Genomic DNA, 21947 nt, shown 5'->3' with positions numbered 1-21947 from the left:
TAAACAACAATAAAACGTATAATTGACGGATAGATCTGAAGTTGATCTCGAGACTATTGTGTTAAATGTAAACAGTAAAAAAAATGTATAGATTATTTTGTAACACTTTAATGAGTAGGACCCTTTTGGATCCCCAATCATTTTAGTGTGATTTGTTTTTAAGTGTCATTGCTCAAAAAATAATAATGAATTAAAATCAATGGTGTTATTGACCTTTTTAAGGCTCCAATTATTATATAATCTCAAATATTCCACTTAAAAATTTTATTGGGTGAAAATATTGCATATTTTGTGTTTTTTCCATAAAAAAAACATGGTTTTCTTTGACAAAAAGAGCATACAACTTACATCTTTAAAAACTTTATATTGACAGATAGACCTAATGTTGATCTAGAGATTTAAAACTTGAATAATAATACAAATAATAATACTGAATAATGACACATTTTTTATATTTTTTTGACCAAAACCCTTTGGGGTCCCCGGGATCAAGCACGAGTGGAGGCCTAAATGTATATTTTTTATACATTTATTGTATTGGTTTTTAAAATAAATGGCCCCCGCTTGCTTTGATTTTTCAGTGTGTGGCCCTCAGTGGAAAAAGTTTGGACACCCCTGCTTTACATGGACTGGCACCTCAGTATATCTCGGACCTCATCCACATTTACACTCCTGCGCGCGCTCTGAGGTCCGAGAGCCAGCTCCAGCTCGTGGTGCCCAAGACCAGACTTAAAACCAGGGGAGACAGGGCCTTCTCTGTGGTCGGCCCTAAGCTCTGGAACACTCTGCCCCTCCATGTTCAAACTGCTCCCACAGTGGACTGTTTTAAGTCTCGTCTTAAGACCCACTTTTATTCTCTGGCTTTTGAAACTACGTGAGTTGTGTGGTCCTCTGTTGTCCTCTGTGTTTTTAAAATGTTGATTTCTATTTACTGTTTTAATTAGTTTTACCCTTTAAAATCGTTTTTAATCATATTTATTTTGTATTTTTTACAGTTTCATTTAATTTTTCCAAATTCGCATCTTTTTCAGATTCAAATCTGTTTTGTTTTTTTTCCAGGTTCCCACATTGGCCCTTTTTTTTTTTTTTTTTTTTAACATAATATTGGATATACAGAACATTCAAACACTCCATTTGAATATAAAATATTTAATTCAATGATTTGGTGCTTTTTCAAACAGTCAAAATGATGTACAAAGAAAACTAAGCAAAAAGGTACAACAATTCTTCACAAAAATGAAGATAAATATAACCTCAGAGAAAAATGTAATTTAAAAAAATTGCGATTCTGATGTCGACAAGACTTTATTCAGCCCTTCAAAAACAATGAAAACATATTTTTCATACAAAAATAAAGTTATAGACATTGTAAAACCATTCTCTGTGAGACATTAATGACTTAGTATATTAATCAATGAATTAATCTCTGCCTTCTTTTTATTCTGTCCTAATTTTTATTCACACGTTCATGCACATATAAACACATTTTATTCTTACTTGTTCAGTGTATTGGTATCTATATTATTACAATTCGGCTAATTTCTTTAAATTAGGGAAACAATAATAAATATTGATTTCACAGTTACAGCATGGGGATATGTGACCACCTTAAGGAGGATTTACAGTAAAAACATACATATACAATTATTTCCAATATTTTAGAGTCATTCTTACCAATACACTATTTGTTTGTGTACATTGAAATGATTCTGATCCTCATCTAATGACAGCTACACGCAATTATTTTGTTGCTGAAAAGAAAAAAAGTGTTAAAAAAGAGCCATAAATCCAAAGTCCAGAAGGCAGTTGCAGAAAGAAACACAACAGGAAGTAAAAGAGGGCCTACAGTGACCCCTGCTGGAATTATTAAGATAGTGGCAACAAATCCTGGAAATAAACTAACACCATAACCATAGCTAACGTTGCTAGCTAAAAAACATGGACATAAAACAAAATGAAAGTACATTTATACGAGGTGACGCTTGAGTGCGACGGCGTGCAGGACGATGAGGACAGTGGTAGATGCGATGCTCAGCTTTTCCGCAATATAGACAAAGCAGAAGACGAAGGCGACGATCTCTCTCTGCTTGAGAGAGACGATTCCCTCCAAGCTGCATGGGTTCCTCCTCCCGTGATATCGGCAAGGCATCGACAACGGGTATCGGTGCGGACGCTGTTTGACGAGCTCCATGGCCACGCCCACTATACGTCGAGGTGCGAAGTCCTTGCCGTCGGAATCTCTCTCTCTCCCAGTCAATGAGGCGATTCTCAATCTCCACCGCCAATGCGACGAGCTACTGCAATTTAATGTTGGCCCCCGGGTCTTGGCTTTGACGTGCTCTACATCAGTGGTCCCCAACCACCGGGCCGTGGATCGATTGGTACCGGGCCGCACAAGAAATTAATAAAATAAAATAAAACAAATATATTTTTTTTATATTATTAAATCAACATAAAAAACACAAGATACACTTACAATTAGTGCACCAACACAAAAAAACTTCCTCATTCACACAAAAGGGTTGTTTCTTTCTGTTATTAATATTGTGGTTCCTACATTATATATCAATACAGTCTGCAGGGATACAGTCCGTAAGCACACATGATTGTATTTTTTTATGACAAAAAAAAAAAGAAGGATAATAAATGATACAGAGGGAGGTCTCTAACAGCCTACAATGAAGAGAGCTTGGCAATGGCAGAATTCAAGCTGCAGGGCAAGGAGTTTGAAGTGCCTTAATGAACTCATATGGTGAATGTCTAGGAGAAAGCACACTGTCAGAAAGTGTTTTAGTCTTATCTTAATCTGATGCAGTTTTGAGATGTTAGATTTCCTGTGCTCTTAATTTGGCGATCTAGTCTGAGACGTAATTTCCTGTTTGTAGCGTTTCTGCGTAATATGGGCTCTTGTGTAAACAGCATTGTGTGCGTTCCTGACTAAAATGTAAGTATACGTCGAATATAGCACGGTTATTAATGCTAAAATGCCTATAATGCGTTAGATGTAGCCTTAGACGAGTGTTTGTTTGCAACAATTTTTGTGCTTGACGACATAATTCGCCAGCTCAACTTTCGCCCTGTTAATACTTCTTGTTACACAGTAGTTACCCTATCCTACCACTAGAGGGCGACACAGACCACGTTTAAATCACTGTCTAAATCAACAGTGCGTATTCTCCATTCATCTCTTATGGACTGCTTAATAGTCCATGTACATTTGTTTGTATATTTGTTTTATAACACATTGTAGAGTATATTATATTATATATAATATTATACATATTGTAAGGAAGGGATAGTAGTTATTTTAGAGTTGGGACACAATGGACAGATTCCGGCCAGAGAATCCTTTAATCATCTTTATTGCTGAAAGGTAGATGTGAATGCGTGTGGTTGTGGTTGTGTGTGTGTGTGTGTGTGTGTGTGTGTGTGTGTGTGTGTGTGTGTGTGTGTGTGTGTGTGTGTGTGTGTGTGTGTGTGTGTGTGTGTGTGTGTGTGTGTGTGTGTGTGTGTGTGTGTGGTCTAAACAAATAGAGAAAAGAGGAAAAAATACAATCCAATCATATACGCATTAATAGGCAGTAATATACATGTATATGCATACATAATATAACATAATATAAAGGTGTGGATAATGAATTTAACTATGCATGAACTTCAAACAAGTTTCTAAGCTTCAGAGCCATACATGGCGATTATGTGGTCTCTGTCGCCATCTAAAGGCCAAACTCCGCCATCGCAGTTGCAATGACGTTAAATAAACTACACGTGAATGTAAACGCCGTCAACGAGACTAATTATCTCTCAATTGACCCAAACACAACTGAACTTGGCATACGATGCACCAAACATGTGCAGAAGTAGCAAGGCACAGAATTCAGTTTAAATGCTGTAACAGTATGTGACAAAACTTACATTTAGTCGTCAACGCACACAAGGCTGGCTGCCACCATTGATTGAAACCGGCTATTCTGACAAAGACGTGCTTTAAAGGGGAAATGACGTCACAGATTGACCTATCAACTTAAAGACACAGGAACATTACAAAACTGGTTAAAGACACACAATAGGCTTTCGTACACACACAAAAATATGTTTTTATTAATTCTTTCTTTTCATTTATATATATTTTAATGTTAGAGCTTTCTACTTTTTCAGATTACATTTTTATTTTTTACAGTTTCATTTAATTTTTCCAAGTTTCGCATCTTTTCAGATTCAAGTCTGTTGAGTTTTTTTTCCAGGTTCCGACTTTGGCCCTTTTTTTTTTTACAAAATATTGGATATGGAGAACATTCAAACACTCCATTTGAATATAAAATATTGACATTCAATGATTTGGTGCTTTTTCAAACAGTCAAAATGAAGTACAAAGAAAACTAAGCAAAAAAGTACAACAATTCTTCCCAAAAATGAAGATAAATATAACCTCAGAGAAAAATGTCATCTAAAAAAATTGCGATTTTGATATTGACAAGACTTTATTCAGCCCTTCAAAAACAGAGAGAAAACGTATTTTTCATACAAAAATAAAGTTACAGACATTGTAAAACCATTCTCTGTGAGACATTAATGACTTAGTATATTAATCAATGAATTAATCTCTGCCTTCTTTTTATTCTGTCCTAACTTTTATTCACACGTTCATGCACATATAAACACATTTTATTCTTACTTGTTCAGTGTATTGGTATCTATATTATTACAATTCGGCTAAATTCTTTAAATTAGGGAAAAAATAATAAATATTGATTTCACAGTTACAGCATGGGGATATGTGACCACCTTAAGGAGGATTTACAGTAAAAACATACATATACAATTATTTCCAATATTTTTGAGTCATTCTTACCAATACACTATTTGTTTGTGTACATTGAAATGATTCTGATCCTCATGTAATGACAGCTACAAGCAATTATTTTGTTGCTGAAAAGAAAAAAGTGTTAAAAAAGAGCCATAAGTCCAATGTCCAGAAGGCAGTTGCAGAAAGAAACACAACAGGAAGTAAAAGAGGGCCTACAGTGACCCCTGCTGGAATTATTAAGATAGTGGCAACAAATCCTGGAAAGAAACTAACACCTTAACCATAGCTAACGTTGCTAGCTAGAAAACATGGACATAAAACAAAATGAAAGTACATTTATACGAGGTGACGCTTGAGTGCGACGGCGTGCAGGACGATGAGGACAGTGGTAGATGCGATGCTCAGCTTTTCCGCAATATAGACAAAGCAGAAGACGAAGGCGACGATCTCTCTCTGCTTGAGAGAGACGATTCCCTCCAAGCTGCATGGGTTCCTCCTCCCGTGATATCGGCAAGGCATCGACAACGGGTATCGGTGCGGACGTTGTTTGACGAGCTCCATGGCCACGCCCACTATACGTCGAGGTGCGAAGTCCTTGCCGTCGGAATCTCTCTCTCTCCCAGTCAATGAGGCGATTCTCAATCTCCACCGCCAATGCGACGAGCTACTGCAATTTAATGTTGGCCCCCGGGTCTTGGCTTTGACAGCCGTGCTCTACATCAGTGGTCCCCAACCACCGGGCCGTGGATCGATTGGTACCGGGCCGCACAAGAAATTGAAATAAATAAAATAAAACAAATATATATATATATATATTTGTATTATTAAATCATCATAAAAAACACAAGATACACTTACAATTAGTGCACCAACCCAAAAAACCTCCCCCATCTACACAAAAGGGTTGTTTCTTTCTGTTATTAATATTTCTGGTTCCTACATTATATATCAATATAGATCAATACAGTCTGCAGGGATACAGTCCGTAAGCACACATGATTGTATTTTTTTATGACAAAAAATAAAAAATGAAGGATAATAAATGATACAGAGGGAGGTCTCTAACAGCCTACAATGAAGAGAGCTTGGCCATGGCAGAATTCAAGCTGCAGGGCAAGGAGTTTGAAGTGCATTAATGAACTCATATGGTGAATATCTTGGAGAAAGCACACTGTCAGAAAGTGTTTTAGTCTTATCTTATTCTGACGCAGTTTTGAGATGTTAGATTTCCTGTGCTCTTAATTTGGCGATCTAGTCTGAGACGTCATTTCCTGTTTGTAGCGTTTCTGCGTAATATGGGCTCTTGTGTAAACAGCATTGTGTGCGTTCCTGACTAAAATGTAAGTATACGTCTAATATAGCACGGTTATTAATGCTGAAATGCCTATAATGTGTTAGATGTAGCCTTAAACGAGTGTTTGTTTGCAACAATGTTTCTGCTTGACGACATAATTCGCCAGCTCAACTTTCGCCCTGTTAATACTTCTTGTTACACAGAAGTTACCCTATCCTACCACTAGAGGGCGACACAGACCACGTTTAAATCACTGTCTAAATCAACAGTGCTTATTCTCCATTCATCTCTTATGGACTGCTTTAATAGTCCATGTACATTTGTTTGTATATTTGTTTTATAACACATAGTAGCGTATATTATATTATATATAATATTATACATATCCTGTTGTATTATTGCTTATTATATTGCCTAAATGTATCCTATTCATTATTTGTATGTGTTCCCTTTAGACCACACACACACCCCACACACACCTATACTACAATTGTTCAACTTCATCATTAAAGAGTGCCTGAAAGCCTCTCTGTGCCCTACTCTCTGACCGGAGTCCTTGTCCTAAGAAGATATCAGACCAGCATTCTGCATCCAGAGTAACCTACTCTATCACACACACCATCACTTGAAGTAAATAGTAGTATTTCAGTTTGAGCACATCATTAAATAGTTAGTTTGACATTTGCATGTAGACTGGAGTAGTTCAGGCAATACATGGGCAATAAGATGGGATGTTGCTATGTGACAGGAAGGAGGAATATAAAACCGCTTCGGCTTCTCCAAGTTAGGAGTGCCACATTTGTTGGACTTGACCTCCTCCAGGAACTGCAGTTCTGTATGACCACGCTCGCTTGTAATAAAGCAACTTTTTGACAAGACCAGAAATACACGTCAAGTTCAAATTGTTTAGTGCAGTGGTTCTTAACCTTGTTGGAGGTACCGAACCCCACCACTTTCATACGCGCATTCACCCAACCCTTCTTTAGTGAAAAATTAAAAAAAACAATTTTCAAATTCAAGACAAAGTTATATGTTTTTGGTAACACTTTAGTATGGGGAACATATTCTAAGTAACAAAGATTTAATTTAGAGTTTTTGGGACACTAGGGGAATATATTCTAAGTAATAAAAACTTAATTTAGAGTTATATGGTTAGGGTTAGGGTGAGTGGGGGGGGGGGGGGGTTAGGGGGCGGGGTTTGGTGGTAGCGGGGGTGTATATTGTAGCGTCCCGGAGGAGTTAGTGCTGCAAGGGGTTCCGGGTATTTGTTCTGTTGTGTTTATGTTGTGTTACGGTGCGGATGTTCTCCCGAAAGTTTGTCATTCTTGTTTGGTGTGGGTTCACAGTGTGGCGCATATTTGTAACAGTGTTAAAGTTGTTTATACGGCCACCCTCAGTGTGACCTGCATGGCTGTTGACAAAGTATGCCTTGCATTCACTTAAGTGTGTGTAAAAGCCGCAAATATTGTTTGACTAGGCCGGCACGCTGTTTGTTTGGAGGAACAGCGGACGTGAAGACGTTGTAGAGGACGCTAAAGGTAGTGCCTTTAAGGCATGCCCCCAATATTGTTGTCCGGGTGGAAATCGGGAGAAATTCGGGGGAATTGTTGTCCCGGGAGATTTACAGGAGGGGCACTGAAATTCGGGAGTCTCCCGGGAAAACCGGGAGGGTTGGCAAGTATGGGTTAGGGTCAGGGTTAGAGGGTTAGGGTTATAATAAGGCCATGCCGAATAAGGCGTTAATAAGTACTTCATAATGACTAGTTAAGAGCCAATATGTTACTAATTTGCATGTTATTTTCGATGGGAGACAGGTCTGGACTGCAGGCAGGCCAGGAAAGTACCCGCACTCGTTTTTTAAGAAGCCACGCTGTTGTAACACGTGCTGAATGTGGCTTGGCATTGTCTTGCTGAAATAAGCAGGGGCGTCCATGAAAAAGACGGCGCTTAGATGGCAGCATATGTTGTTCCAAAACCTGTATGTACCTTTCAGCATTAATGGTGCCTTCACAGACGTGAAAGTTACCCATGCCTTGGGCACTAATACACCCCCATACCATCACAGATGCTGGCTTTTGAACTTTGCGTCGATAACAGTCTGGATGGTTCGCTACCCCTTTAGTCTGGATGACACGATGTCGAATATTTCCAAAAACAATTTGAAATGTGGACTCATCAGACCACAGAACACTTTTCCACTTTGCATCAGTCCATCTTAGATGATCTCGGGCCCAGAGAAGCCGGCAGCGTTTCTGGATGTTGTTGATAAATGGCTTTCGCTTTGCATAGTAGAGCTTTAACTTGCACTTACAGATGTAGCGACAAACTGTATTTACTGACAGTAGTTTTCTGAAGTGTTCCTGAGCCCATGTGGTGATATCCTTTAGAGATTGATGTCGGTTTTTGATACAGTTCCATCTGAGGGATCGAAGGTCACGGTGATTCAATGTTGGTTTCCGGCCATGCCGCTTACGTGGAGTGATTTCTCCAGATTCTCTGAACCTTTTGATGATATTATGGACCGTAGATGTTGAAATCCCTAAATTTCTTGCAATTGCACTTTGAGAAACGTTGTTCTTAAACTATTTGCTCACGCAGTTGTGGACAAAGGGGTGTACCTCGCCCCATCCTTTCTTGTGAAAGACTGAGCATTTTTTGGGAAGCTGTTTTTATACCCAATCATGGCACCCACCTGTTCCCAATTAGCCTGCACACCTGTGGGATGTTCCAAATAAGTGTTTGATGAGCATTCCTCAATTTTATCAGTATTTATTGCCACCTTTCCCAACTTCTTTGTCACGTGTTGCTGGCATCAAATTCTAAAGTTAATGATTATTTGCACAAAAAAAATGTTTATCAGTTTGAACATCAAATATGTTGTCTTTGTAGCATATTCAACTGAATATGGGTTGAAAATGATTTGCAAATCATTGTATTACATTTATATTTACATCTAACACAATTTCCCAACTCATATGGAAACGGGGTTTGTATTTTATGATGCCGTTAAACAACACAAGCATATATCTTTATAGTGGAGTGTGTACATTTTTCTTACACGATTGTGCTTGGTCACAGAATCTGTTAGGTGACTATTCCACTAAGGAAATATGTTGTCTGCATTCGTACAAACTGTCCGCCCCAAGGCAAGAACAGCAAAGTGCAAGTGTCTCCATGTGAAAAGTATTTAAGGATATTTGGACTGGCAGACAGGGAGAGATTTTCATTTGGCGAACATCTCCTCCAGGTTGGCAGATAACACTGACATTTATTACCGTATTTTTCGGACTATAAGTCGCAGTTTTTTTCATAGTTTGGCCGGGCTCCAGTGCGACTTATATATGTTTTTTTCCTTTTTTATTTCTGCATTTTCATCAGGTGCGACTTATACTCCGAAAAATACGGTATTTATATATTGTTATTTACAGATAAACACTGACATGTATTATTTATATATGTTATTTACACATAAACACTGACATGTATTATCTATATATTGTTATTTACAGATAAACACTGACATTTATTATTTATATATTATTAGAGATGTCCGATAATGACTTTTTTGCCGATATCCGATATTCCGATATTGTCCAACTCTTAATTACCGATTCCGTTATCAACCGATACCGATATATACAGTCGTGGAATTAGGAGGGGAGCAGTGAGCAGCAGCTGTGGCTGCGCCCGGGAATCATTTTTTGGTGATTTAACCCCCAATTCCAACCCTTGATGCTGAGTGCCAAGCAGGGAGGTAATGGCTCCCATTTATTGTAGTCTTTGGTATAATTGTTTGCATTTAGATATTGATCGCTCAACCCTATAGATGCCCCGATTTGTCTGTATGTGGTCAACATATGCCGTTTGCTACTCACCAATGAAGAGTACCAGTGATGGCTGAGAGGCAAAGTGTGACGACAACCATAGAATAACTTTTTGACTTGGCCGTCCATGTAGACCAACAGTAGATGATCTCGCTCAATTGTAAAGGTTGTTTCATAAGATAGAAGAACAGATTGATTAAACTGTAAAATTACGTTATTAATTATCAAGACTTTTTAAATCATGACTTCTTTTTTTTTTGCTGGTGTTTAACACTTTTATGTTTTTATTTATGCCTTTTTATTATTTGATGGATAGTCCCTATTTCATTTCTATAACCATGTTATTGTTTATTTCCCAGCAGGCACAAGACATTGATACAACGTTGGTTATACGTACATGTCTTTTAAATCTGACTTTGAAACAACGTTGCAAAATAGTTGTACTTGTAAATTGAGACAATGTTGATGTTGATGTCCAACGTTGTTGGTTGGGAAATGACCAAATTCCAATGGTCATATCATTAGAACAACCTGACATTGAATAAACGTTGTCAAAAAGCATGTTGTTTCAATGTTGTGTTTGTGTTGTAGAATAATGGTTGGGAAATTGACCAAAATTAAATGCTCAAATCAACGTCAGAACCCAACATTGATTAAACGTCATCAGAAAGCATGTTGTTTCAACGTTATGTTGGAGTTGCTCAACGTCAGGACCTAATTCAACGAGTTCTCAACGTTGTTTCAGTGTCTTGTGCCAGCTTGGTTGTACTTGATTTCTATTATTTGCTATTTTTTAACCTTTTTTTATTTGTATTTGCACTACTACTATGGTGCAGTAGTTGTTTTTTTTAAATTGTGCTATATAAATAATTAATAATTACTTTGACCTTAACCTTCATCAAATGATCCATGTGGAGGGGGGCGTGGTCTGCGGGCCTGCCGCAGAGCGGGGTGTGTAAGGACCGGCCTCGAAGCCAGCGGCAGGTGAGTGGATTGCCCAGCTGGGGCTGGTTATCTAATCACCTGTCGCCCTTACTAGCAGCAGCCGGACCGAGACGCGTCGTTGGAGTTGGTGCTGGTGAGCGGACACAGACGCTGGACATTGCGAGAGAGAGATGGCCAGAAAGACGACACGCCCAAAAGACTGAAAAGTCACGGAGCAGAGACTGTCGTGCGTGCGTTCACAATAAAATACATTGTTGAACCCTGAATACCGGGCTCTCGTGCAAGTGTGTGGTGATCTGAAGAACCCACTAGAGGGTAACCTCCATAATCCATTAATCAATAATTAAATTAGTTAAAAAAACAACGTAATTTATTTTTTACCATATAGTTTAATTTACATCACAACCACTATATTTGTTAAAATGTATAATTATATAATTGGAATTATTTAATGCATGGACAGTTTATACATTATTTCACTTGTCATTGGGACACATAATTCATCATTTTAATATTTATTACATGGGCTCCATATTGGATTAAAGTACAAGCAAATATACAGCGTCTTATAGGACCACCTTAATACAGCAGAGGGCAGCCTCATCCAACATTAAAAAATAATTATTTATAGTTTTGTATTTGGTTCTTTTATTTCTCCACAATGACAGAGAGTAAAGAGGAGTGTGAGAAAGAAGGAAGGAAGGAAAGAAGCTCTTTGTGTGTTATAATTGTTTCCCCCTGCACAAGAATAATAAAGCATTACTATGAGGCGGACCTCCTTCTTTGAGGTCAGTATGAAGTAGTTGTGATATTTATACTAGTATAATATTAATAGTGTGTCAGTATTAATGTATTAACAGACGTGTTTGAATATACACACGTCATACAATTATTTTGTTCAACTGTATTATTGTTGCAAAGGTTTAACAAACATAGCAAGGACTGCTGTATTACTGCTGGCCACAGGGAGGTGCTAAAGAGGCAACATAGAGGTTCATTAAATTAATTTTGGCAGAAAGAAAATAGATGTACTCCATGTAATCGCAAATTATGTTAACTTAAATATTGTCTAATTATGCAATAATATATTATCAGACATTCAAATCATTTTTTTAACTAAAAATAAATACTAATAATAATTATTTCAAAGCAAGTTATGCATAAAATTGTGCAATGTAAAAGTAGCAATAGATTCAATGGTAAAATTGGTCATTTACTGTGGTTTTTACAGCATTTTTCTCTAAATGAAAAAAAAAACAGTACCGTATTTTCCGCACTATAAGGCGCACCTAAAAACCACAAACTTTCTCAAAAGCTGACAGTGCGCCTTATAACCCGGTGCGCTTTATATATGGATAAATATTAAGATTCATTTTCATAAAGTTTAGGTCTCGCAACTACGGTAAACAGCCGCCATCTTTTTTCCCCGTAGAAGAAGCGCGCGGTGCATGCTGGGATATGTGACGTTTCATTTCCATTTGTGTGTTTATGTAAAGACCCCAAAATGGCTCCTATTAAGTGTGTTGTCTGTCTAATTATAAATAATGCAGACGAGGCGTGTTAACTGAGTTCTCAACGTTTACTCACAGCGTGCTCATAACCACATTCGAACTCCCAGCATACAACAACGCTTCTCAGGGCTACCGCGCATGCTCGTAACTATCGTTGCATGCTGGGTAGTGTAGTTGTTATATTTGCTAGCTCATAACAGCACATTGAGAGACACGCTTACGCGCTTAATTCAATACTCGCCGTCATTCCGGGTGGATTGACAAAAGACCTCCAGCCGCTAGATATTGGTGTCAACAGGGCATTCGAAGCTAGACTGCTAACTGCGTGGGAACAATGGAAGACAGAAGGCGAACACACCTTCACTAAGACGAGGAGGCAGCGCCAGACGACGCCAACATCTGCCAGTGGATCGTAAATTTGCCCAACTTTTCACTTCGGACACCGAAGACGAAGGATTTACGAATGAAGAATAACTTCAGAAAGTGAGCGCTATGTTTATTTTGTGTGTTGTGACATTAACGTTCGAGCAACATTATGTTGCTATTGCTCTGCACTATTTTGAATTTTACTATGTTTGTGATTGCACATTTGCGTACATTTTGGGAGTGAACAGAGTTGTTAGAACGCTGGTTTTTAATATATTATTAAAGTTTGACTGACCTATCTGACTGTTTTTTTGACATTCCCTTTAGCGCAGCGTAGGCGCGGCTTATAGTCCGGGGCGGCTTATTGGTGGACAAAGTTATGAAATATGTAATTCATTGAAGGTGCGGCTAATAATCCGGTGCGCCTTATAGTGCGGAAAATACGGTACTTGTTTTACTGTAATAAAATGTGGTGCCGTTTTGGCATTTACAGTAATACACCCAAAAATCTACAGTTGTTGATTTGCGGTAAAACAAACAAACAACAGAAACAAAACAAAACTGGAAGCTCAGGTGCCACAATTTACTGTAAAATTGCAGTTATTTTATTTACAGTATAAAAAAAAAAGAAGGAAATTTTACAGTAAAATTCGGGCAACTAAGATGCCTTTTTAACCATAAAGAAATGTTTGTAAAATTGCTGGGTTTTTTATTTACAATAAAAATACTTTTTTTTTTTACATCTTACAGTAAAATTCTGGCAACTGAGCTGACTTTTTAACCATAAAAAATGTACTGTAAAATTGCTGTTTTTGTATTTACCGTAAAAAAACAACTCATGTGAATTTTACAGTAAAATTCTGGCAACTGAGCTGCCTTTTTAACCATACATTTTTTTACTGTAAAATTGCTGTTTTTTTATTTACAGTAAAAAAAAACAAATGTACATCCATCCATCCATTTCTACCGCTTGTCCCTTTACATTTTACAGTAAAATTCTGGCAACTGAGCTGCCTTTGTTAACCATAAAAAATGTACTGTAAAATTGCTGTTTTTTTTATTTACAGTAAAAAAAACTAATGTAAATTTTACAGTAAAATGCTGACAACTGAGCTGCCTTTTTTAACCACAAAAAATGTACTGTAAAATTGCTGTTTTTTTTATTTTCAGCAAAAAAACAAATATACATTTTACAGTAAAATTCTGGCAACTGAGCTGCCTGTTTAACCATAAAAAATGTACTGTAAAATTGCTGTTTTATTAATTACAGTAAAAAACAAATATACATTTTACAGTAAAATTCTGGCAACTGAGCTGCCTTTTTAACCATAAAAAATGTACTGTAAAATTGATTGGTAAAAAGATTCACCAACACAGATGTCCAGAATACTGTGGAATTTTGCGATGAAAACAGACGACTTAATAGCTGGCCACCATGCTGTCCCAAAATGTTTCCATAATCCGTGATGCCACGCGCAGGCGTCATCATACTGAGACGTTTTCAGCAGGATATTCCGTGCAAAATTTAAAATTGCACTTTAGTAAGCTAACCCGGCCGTATTGGCATGTGTTGCAATGTTAAGATTTCATCATTGATATATAAACTATCAGACTGCGTGGTCGGTAGTAGTGGGTTTCAGTAGGCCTTTAATTTCCATATCTGCTCACTTGTAGCCTTTAGGCTAAAATAAGGTTACCTCTTATGTCAACCAGGACTGCAGAATTGTTGATTGATGACTGTGGCGTTCTTAGTGTCATAGTGTGTGTAGCTAGTATGTTCCAATAGCAGGCACTGATTTTATTTAACATTATATTATTATTTATACACCTATAGTGATCACAGAGACGGATTGTTTTTGTGTTACTGTATATATTAGTTTTTCTGAAAAATCCCACTTAATATACTTTGGATAACAACAGTCAATATTTATTTATTTTATTTAGTTTTTTTAGGGGGGGTAACAACAGTCAATATTTTTTTTATTTTTTTATTTTTTTAATATAAAATAAAAGTGAGATTTTGTTAAACCAAATATTGTGTTTTTTTCCATATACAACAATCTATCTGGATTCGATAAGAGAATCGATAAGGAATCGGTTCGATAAGAGGATTCGATAATGGGCTCGAACTGGATAATTTCTTATCAAACATCATCCCTACCGACTCCGAACCCTGGTTGGCCAAACTCTCTCTCTACACGACTCTGGAAAGGAGCACACATCAGTGACGCCAGTAAATACACAACATTGTTACTATGTCTTACATTGTTGTGTTCATATATGTTTATATTGTTCACAAAATTAAAGTTAAAATCACTGAATGATCTTGAAAACTTCCCTTGTATTTCCTGGGTGGTGTGATCAATACCAACATGTACAGTAACGCCCACAAACACTTGCACTTTGTCAGCAAAGTTCTTGTAAAGAAGAAAAAGAAAAGAAAAGAAGAATGTTGCTGAGCTAATGCCCCGCCTATCCTCCCCCGAGCCACTAATCACTTCATCTGGGACACAAAGGACAAGACAAAAAGTGAAAGACAGCTTTAAGGACTTCAACACAAAATGTATGCATCCTTTCTAACGGCCACTGGAGGGCAGTAGAGGTAACTATTCCAGCAAGGTTTTACAAGGTCTGACTCAAATTGCCTTCCTGATTTGTGTGACTACACTCTGGCAACCCATGTTGTCTGATATTGTCCTCAAACATACATTTTGCTACTGTAATGGCACCCTGGAAAAGGTTGACATAGTCCCTAACCACAAGTACACACCTGTTGCCATGAGATGTAACAGGTAACTCAGTAATATTCATAGCGGCAGATCCTATCATGCTGAAATGTACCATCTTTATCTCTCATGATGGTCACTGCGGTTAAGCGGCTTGGATCAAGCGTCCAGTCAATGTTTGGCTTTACCGTGTCTAATTTCACATGTCACTTTCCTTTTCTTCGATGCTTTGCCACCAGAAGATTCAGCCTCATGCTTTTCCCCCTCCTCCCACTTTTAGTACTTTGGCCACAGCGAGTCAATCACATGAATTGCTTCAGCTTTGGTTTTTACTTCCTGATCCAACCCTGGCTTGGAATTTAACCCTGGCTTGGACTCTAACCCATGCAAGGCAGAACTGCCAGATATGACTGTCTATCACAAACAGAAATAAAACTATAAAATGGGTGAAGTCAGCACAAAGTGTCAGATGGACAGAACAACTGTGATAAGAGCCAAGGTCAAAGATGGTCTTCTGCTTGGAGACGGTACCATATGTAACATACACACACCTTGATGAGTTACCCACTAGATTTGTAAAGTCTGTGCTGAGCAGTTTGTCACCACAATTCATTCCTTCATCTAGTTAACGTCTCACTTCAGACTGGAACATTTCCAAAGGCCTTAAAGGGGCTGTTTGCAACATTTACACAGATGTCTCGAGGGCGCTAACTTTCCAATTTATTTCACACAGCATATCCCTCCTTCTTTCAGCTTCTAGACCGTAATGATGTAACTACATACGTACGTAACACTTGGATAGGTTAGTGCATCTGCCTCACAATACGAAGGTCCTGAGTAGTCCTGAGTTCAATCCCGGGCTCGGGATCTTTGTGTGTGGAGTTTGCATGTTCTCCCCGGGACTGCGTGGGTTCCCTCCGGGTACTCCGGCTTCCTCCCACCTCCAAAGACATGCACCTGGGGATAGGTTGATTGGCAACATTAAATGGGCCCTAGTGTGTGAATGTGAGTGTGAATGTTGTCTGTCTATTTGTGTTGGCCCTGTGATGAGGTGACGACTTGTCCAGGGTGTACCCCGCCTTCCGCCCGAATGCAGCTGAGATAGGCTCCAGCGACCCCGCGCGACCCCAAAAGGGACAAGCGGTAGAAAATGGATGGCTGGATGGATGGATGGTTAGCGTTAGCTGTCATTGAATGTAAATCCTATCCTAACAATAGCATGATTGCAAATTGTTTGTTGCCTCTCTTGGACTGCTTTTGTACGTGTGCACGCGTTCTCTGCACGTACGTGTTGACCAGACAGGGTGAGTGACCGCCGTAAATAACAATCATTTTGTACAGAGTAGTAAACATTTTTATTATAAAGGTACAAGCGGTAGAAAATGGATGGATCGATGGAACCTTATAATGGTAAAAGTAATAGTCTTTATGCCACAGTATTGAACAAAAATCTGCCCATATCAAACCTGCCAATTTTGGGCAAAGTCCTGAAAAAAGGTGTCTCTCAAAAGCTGGTGATGTGCAATACCACTGATTTTAATTCAGATCTGATACCGAGTAAAATCCAGGCTGGTATCGGCAATACCGGTCCGATACTGATACTTTACGCAAATATACTTAATGGGTCTGGTAATGTTTAAAAAGTAGTGCATTTTAAGTGTTGCTGATCTTGGGGGAATCATCTTCAAACGATATAAAGTCAGAGGGCGAAACAAATAGTGGTGATATTCTGCACTAAATGCATTATCTTGTCTATAGTCAACTCTGTATGAAGTGTCTTCAAATAGTCTACATAAAAGGAAACATACACTTGCTGTTTTATAATACTGACTGACTCATTTTCATAAACAAATGACCGACTGAATGACTGAGCGCAGCACAATGTACGTACTTACCTCTGCGGGAGAAAAAGTAGTTCCCACCAATCGCGTTTCATTTTGCCAAGCTCTCAGTGATTTAGTAACTTTACACTGTGTTCATGTTCATGATATACATTATCTCAAATAACTAAAGTATCAAAACTGTCAATATTTTGACTTGAGAATGGATATTAGAGCATAAAGAGCTGGTATCGTCTGTATTGAAATTTCAGTACATCTTTCCATACATCATTACCAACACCTTGGTGACTTTCTCCTGTTTAACAATGTGTTTGATACTTTCCAATCAGGCTTTAGGTCCCACCACAGCACTGAAACAGTGATACAGTGACAAATGATATCCGCCTGTGCGGATGCAGGACAAGTCTCAGTCTTGGCTCTGCTGGACCTGAGGGATGCCTTTGACACCGTTGACCATACTATCTTATTACAGAGGTTACAAAAGTGGGTGGGAATATCGGGTTCTGCTCTTAACTGGTTCAAGTCCTATCTCGATCACAGGACATACTTTGTTGGAATTGGTAACTGTGTCTCTGACCAAATGGCTATGACCTGTGGGGTTCCTCAGGGCTCTATTCTGGGACCCTATTGTTCAACATGAACAATACACACTGTGAATATTCATGAAAGACATAACAAGTCCACCATTGTTTATTCATTAATAAGTGGTATGACCGTAGTAACTAAGACAAATCTACATGTGTGACACGTTAGCCTGGTGAGAATGTTTCTTACCACCCAGCCACCAATGTATGTGACACGGTTGTCCGGGAAGGGACAGTTCTGAGGTGGCACCACCTCAAAGGCATCTGGAATGCTGTCCTCCGAGTCCTTCGTCATAGGGAGGATCTTAGTGTTGTCTTGTGCTGTGGCATTTCCAGTTTTGCTGGGTTCAATGCCACAGTGTACAGCCAGCTTGGCCTAGATTGAGTGGAATTGCTGTGTGTTGGCATTGTTGTTGCAGCCTCCTGTTTATAATAAGAGAAGAGTACATTAATAACATTGTGCATTAGCACCCTCATCCTACATAATTATTGGCATATACATATATAGTTATTAATATTGTATTTCTTGAAATGCCTTATGCCTATATAAAAGATGAAACTATCAAATGTTTCTCTTTATTTCGTATTTTCAGTTAAGAACACACAGCACATGATTTATGAAGGTAAACAAATGTAACGAACAATCCTTGATGTGATTAAATAAGTGAGTCATTAAAATATATCTTCGGTATCATTTTAAAGTTAAAGTCCTAACGATAGTCACACACACACTAGGTGTGGTGAAATTATCCTCTGCGTTTGACCCATGCCCATGTTCACCCCCTGGGACGTGAGGGGAGCAGTGAGCAGCAGCAGTGGCTGTGCTCGGGAATCATTTTGGTGATTTAACCCCCAATTTCAACCCTTGATGCTGAGTGCCAAGCAGGGAGGCGGTGGGTCCCATTCTTTGGTATGACTCGGTTGGGGTTTGAATTCACGACCTTTTAGTCTCAGGGCGGACACTCTAACCACAAGGCCACTGAGCAGGTCTTATGACCCGTTTACACTGCACACCAAATCTGATTATTTGTTTGCCCTCAAGTGACAAAGATCTGATTGTTTTTGACAGTCCAAACGCTCCAAAGTCCCACAACCACAACATCCGGTTTTGGTGAGCAAAGTCTTTTTAAGACGACTGGATTTTCGGTGCATCACTTATCAGTAGTGCTCAAATAATAGTATAATAATGCTATATATAATATATGTATATATATTTATTTGTATATATTATTTACTTTGATTCCAAAGAAATAGCGATTTTGAAGGACCGAGATTCACTCTGTGACGCATTTGCTTACACGTGAGTTGAAAAATAAAGCTCTTGTAGATCCATGCTGATGTCCGTGTCTCCTCTACTTAACAGCCATTAAAAGATTACAAATATATTACACTATATACATCCATTATATTACTTTCCTTTACTTTCACGTAAAAAACACTCATTTTTATGGTGTTGCGACTTGTATTTTATTTTGTGGTAGTAGCGACTTCCTCCCGGTCAACTTCACAGACAAAATATGAACTTCACACATAAAAACAACAGCAGACATGAATTGTAGATGAGACTAATATGTGTAGCAGGAAATCAACTGCAAACAAACTTATCCTTAACTTAAAGGGGAACATTATCACCAGACCTATGTAAGCGTCAATATATACCTTGATGTTGCAGAAAAAAGACCATATATTTTTTTAACCGATTTCCGAACTCTAAATGGGTGAATTTTGGTGAATTAAACGCTTTTCTAATATTCGCTCTCGGAGCGATGACGTCACAACGTGGCGTCACATCGGGAAGCAATCCGCCATTTTCTCAAACACCGAGTCAAATCAGCTCTGTTATTTTCCGTTTTTTCGACTGTTTTCCGTACCTTGGAGACATCATGCCTCGTCGGTGTGTTGTCGGAGGGTGTAACAACACGAACAGGGACGGATTCAAGTTGCACCAGTGGCCCAAAGATGCGAAAGTGGCAAGAAATTGGACGTTTGTTCCGCACACTTGACCGACGAAAGCTATGCTACGACAGAGATGGCAAGAATGTGTGGATATCCTGCGACACTCAAAGCAGATGCATTTCCAACGATAAAGTCAAAGAAATCTGCCGCCAGACCCCCATTGAATCTGCCGGAGTGTGTGAGCAATTCAGGGACCAAGGACCTCGGTAGCACGGCAAGCAATGGCGGCTGTTTGTTCCCGCAGACGAGCGAGCTAAACCCCCTATCGACCCTAGCTTCCCTGGCCTGCTGACATCAACTCCAAAACTGGACAGATCAGTTTTCAGGAAAAGAGCGCGGATGAGGGTATGTCTACAGAATATATTAATTGATGAAAATTGGGCTGTCTGCACTCTCAAAGTGCATGTTGTTGCCAAATGTATTTCATATGCTGTAAACCTAGTTCATAGTTGTTAGTTTCCTTTAATGCCAAACAAACACATACCAATCGTTGGTTAGAAGGCGATCGCCGAATTCGTCCTCGCTTTCTCCCGTGTCGCTGGCTGTCGTGTCGTTTTCGTCTGTTTCGCTTGCATACGGTTCAAACCGATATGGCTCAATAGCTTCAGTTTCTTCTTCAATTTCGTTTTCGCTACCTGCCTCCACACTACAACCATCCATTTCAATACATTCGTAATCTGTTGAATCGCTTAAGCCACTGAAATCCGAGTCTGAATCCGAGCTAATGTCGCTATAGCATGTTTGTTTGAGTTGGCATCACTATGTGACGTCACAAGAAGATGGACGGGTGTTTATAACGATGGTTAAAATCAGGCACTTTGAAGCTTTTTTTAGGGATATTGCGTGATGGGTAAAATTTTGAAAAAAACTTCGAAAAATAAAATAAGCCACTGGGAACTGATTTTTAATGGTTTTAACCCTTCTGAAATTGTGATAATGTTCCCCTTTAAACTTAATGTTTAATTAGTGGAGCCCTCAGATGTAAAGACATTGGTGCATCTAATGGTTTCTTCTCTAAATGCTTGTGAGTGTCAAATGAAGTGAGGTCAGTAACGTCTTGCTGATGATAAATGCTTTCAATCTTCAAAAACAATATTTTTATTAAGAGTGTAAAAATCCACTCCATCCCATTTGAAATATCTTTTTTAATGGTCGCTTTTATATTTATACCTTTCTGCACCGATTCAGGTAAGTAAACAGTAGCCTAATGGGACTCTAGACCAGGGCTAGCCAACCCGTGGCTCGCGAGCCTCATGGTTTCATGCGGCTCTTAACTCTATTAGAAAAAATTACAATTAAAAAAAAAAATTACAAATTTAAAAATACAAACCCCGTTTCCATATGAGTTGGGAAATTGTGTTACATGTAAATATAAACGGAATGCAATGATTTGCAAATCCTTTTCAACCCATATTCAATTGAATGCACTACAAAGACAAGATATTTGATGTTCAAACTCAAACTTTATTTTTTTTTTTGCAAATAATAATTAACTTAAATTTTGATGGCTGCAACACGTGTCAAAGTAGTTGGGAAAGGGCATGTTCACCACTGTGTTACATGGCCTTTCCTTTTAACAACACTCAGTAAACGTTTGGGAATCACCAAAATGATTCCCGGGCGCGGCCACCGCTGCTGCCCACTGCTCCCCTCACCTCCCAGGGGGTGATCAAGGGTGATGGGTCAAATGCAGAGAATAATCTCGCCACACCTAGTGTGTGTGTGACAATCATTGGTACTTTAACTTTTAACTTTAACTAAGAAGACACATTTTTTGAGCTTCTTAGGTGGAATTCTTTCCCATTCTTGCTTGATGTACAGCTTAAGTTGTTCAACAGTCCGGGGGTCTCCGTTGTGCTATTTTAGGCTTCATAATGCGCCACACATTTTCAATGGGAGACAGGTCTGGACTACAGGCAGGCCAGTCTAGTACCCGCACTCTTTTACTATGAAGCCACGTTGATGTAACACATGGCTTGGCATTGTCTTGCTGAAATAAGCAGGGGCGTCCATGGTAACGTTGCTTGGATGGCAACATATGTTGCTCCAAAACCTGTATGTACCTTTCAGCATTAATGGCGCCTTCACAGATG

General features: G+C 38.7%; 1 protein-coding gene across 1 annotated transcript in view; it reads right to left on the bottom strand.

Moving 5' to 3' along the window:
* Positions 1-21947, bottom strand: part of LOC133621993 (class I histocompatibility antigen, F10 alpha chain-like) — a 76866-nt gene that overhangs the window by 15318 nt on the left and 39601 nt on the right. The gene's annotated exons all lie outside the window — the stretch shown is intronic.

This window comes from Nerophis lumbriciformis, linkage group LG07 (assembly GCF_033978685.3).
Source record: "Nerophis lumbriciformis linkage group LG07, RoL_Nlum_v2.1, whole genome shotgun sequence".
Lineage (NCBI taxonomy): Eukaryota > Metazoa > Chordata > Actinopteri > Syngnathiformes > Syngnathidae > Nerophis > Nerophis lumbriciformis.
Note: the sequence above shows the minus strand (reverse complement) of the source record. Positions and strands in the feature narration are given on the sequence as shown.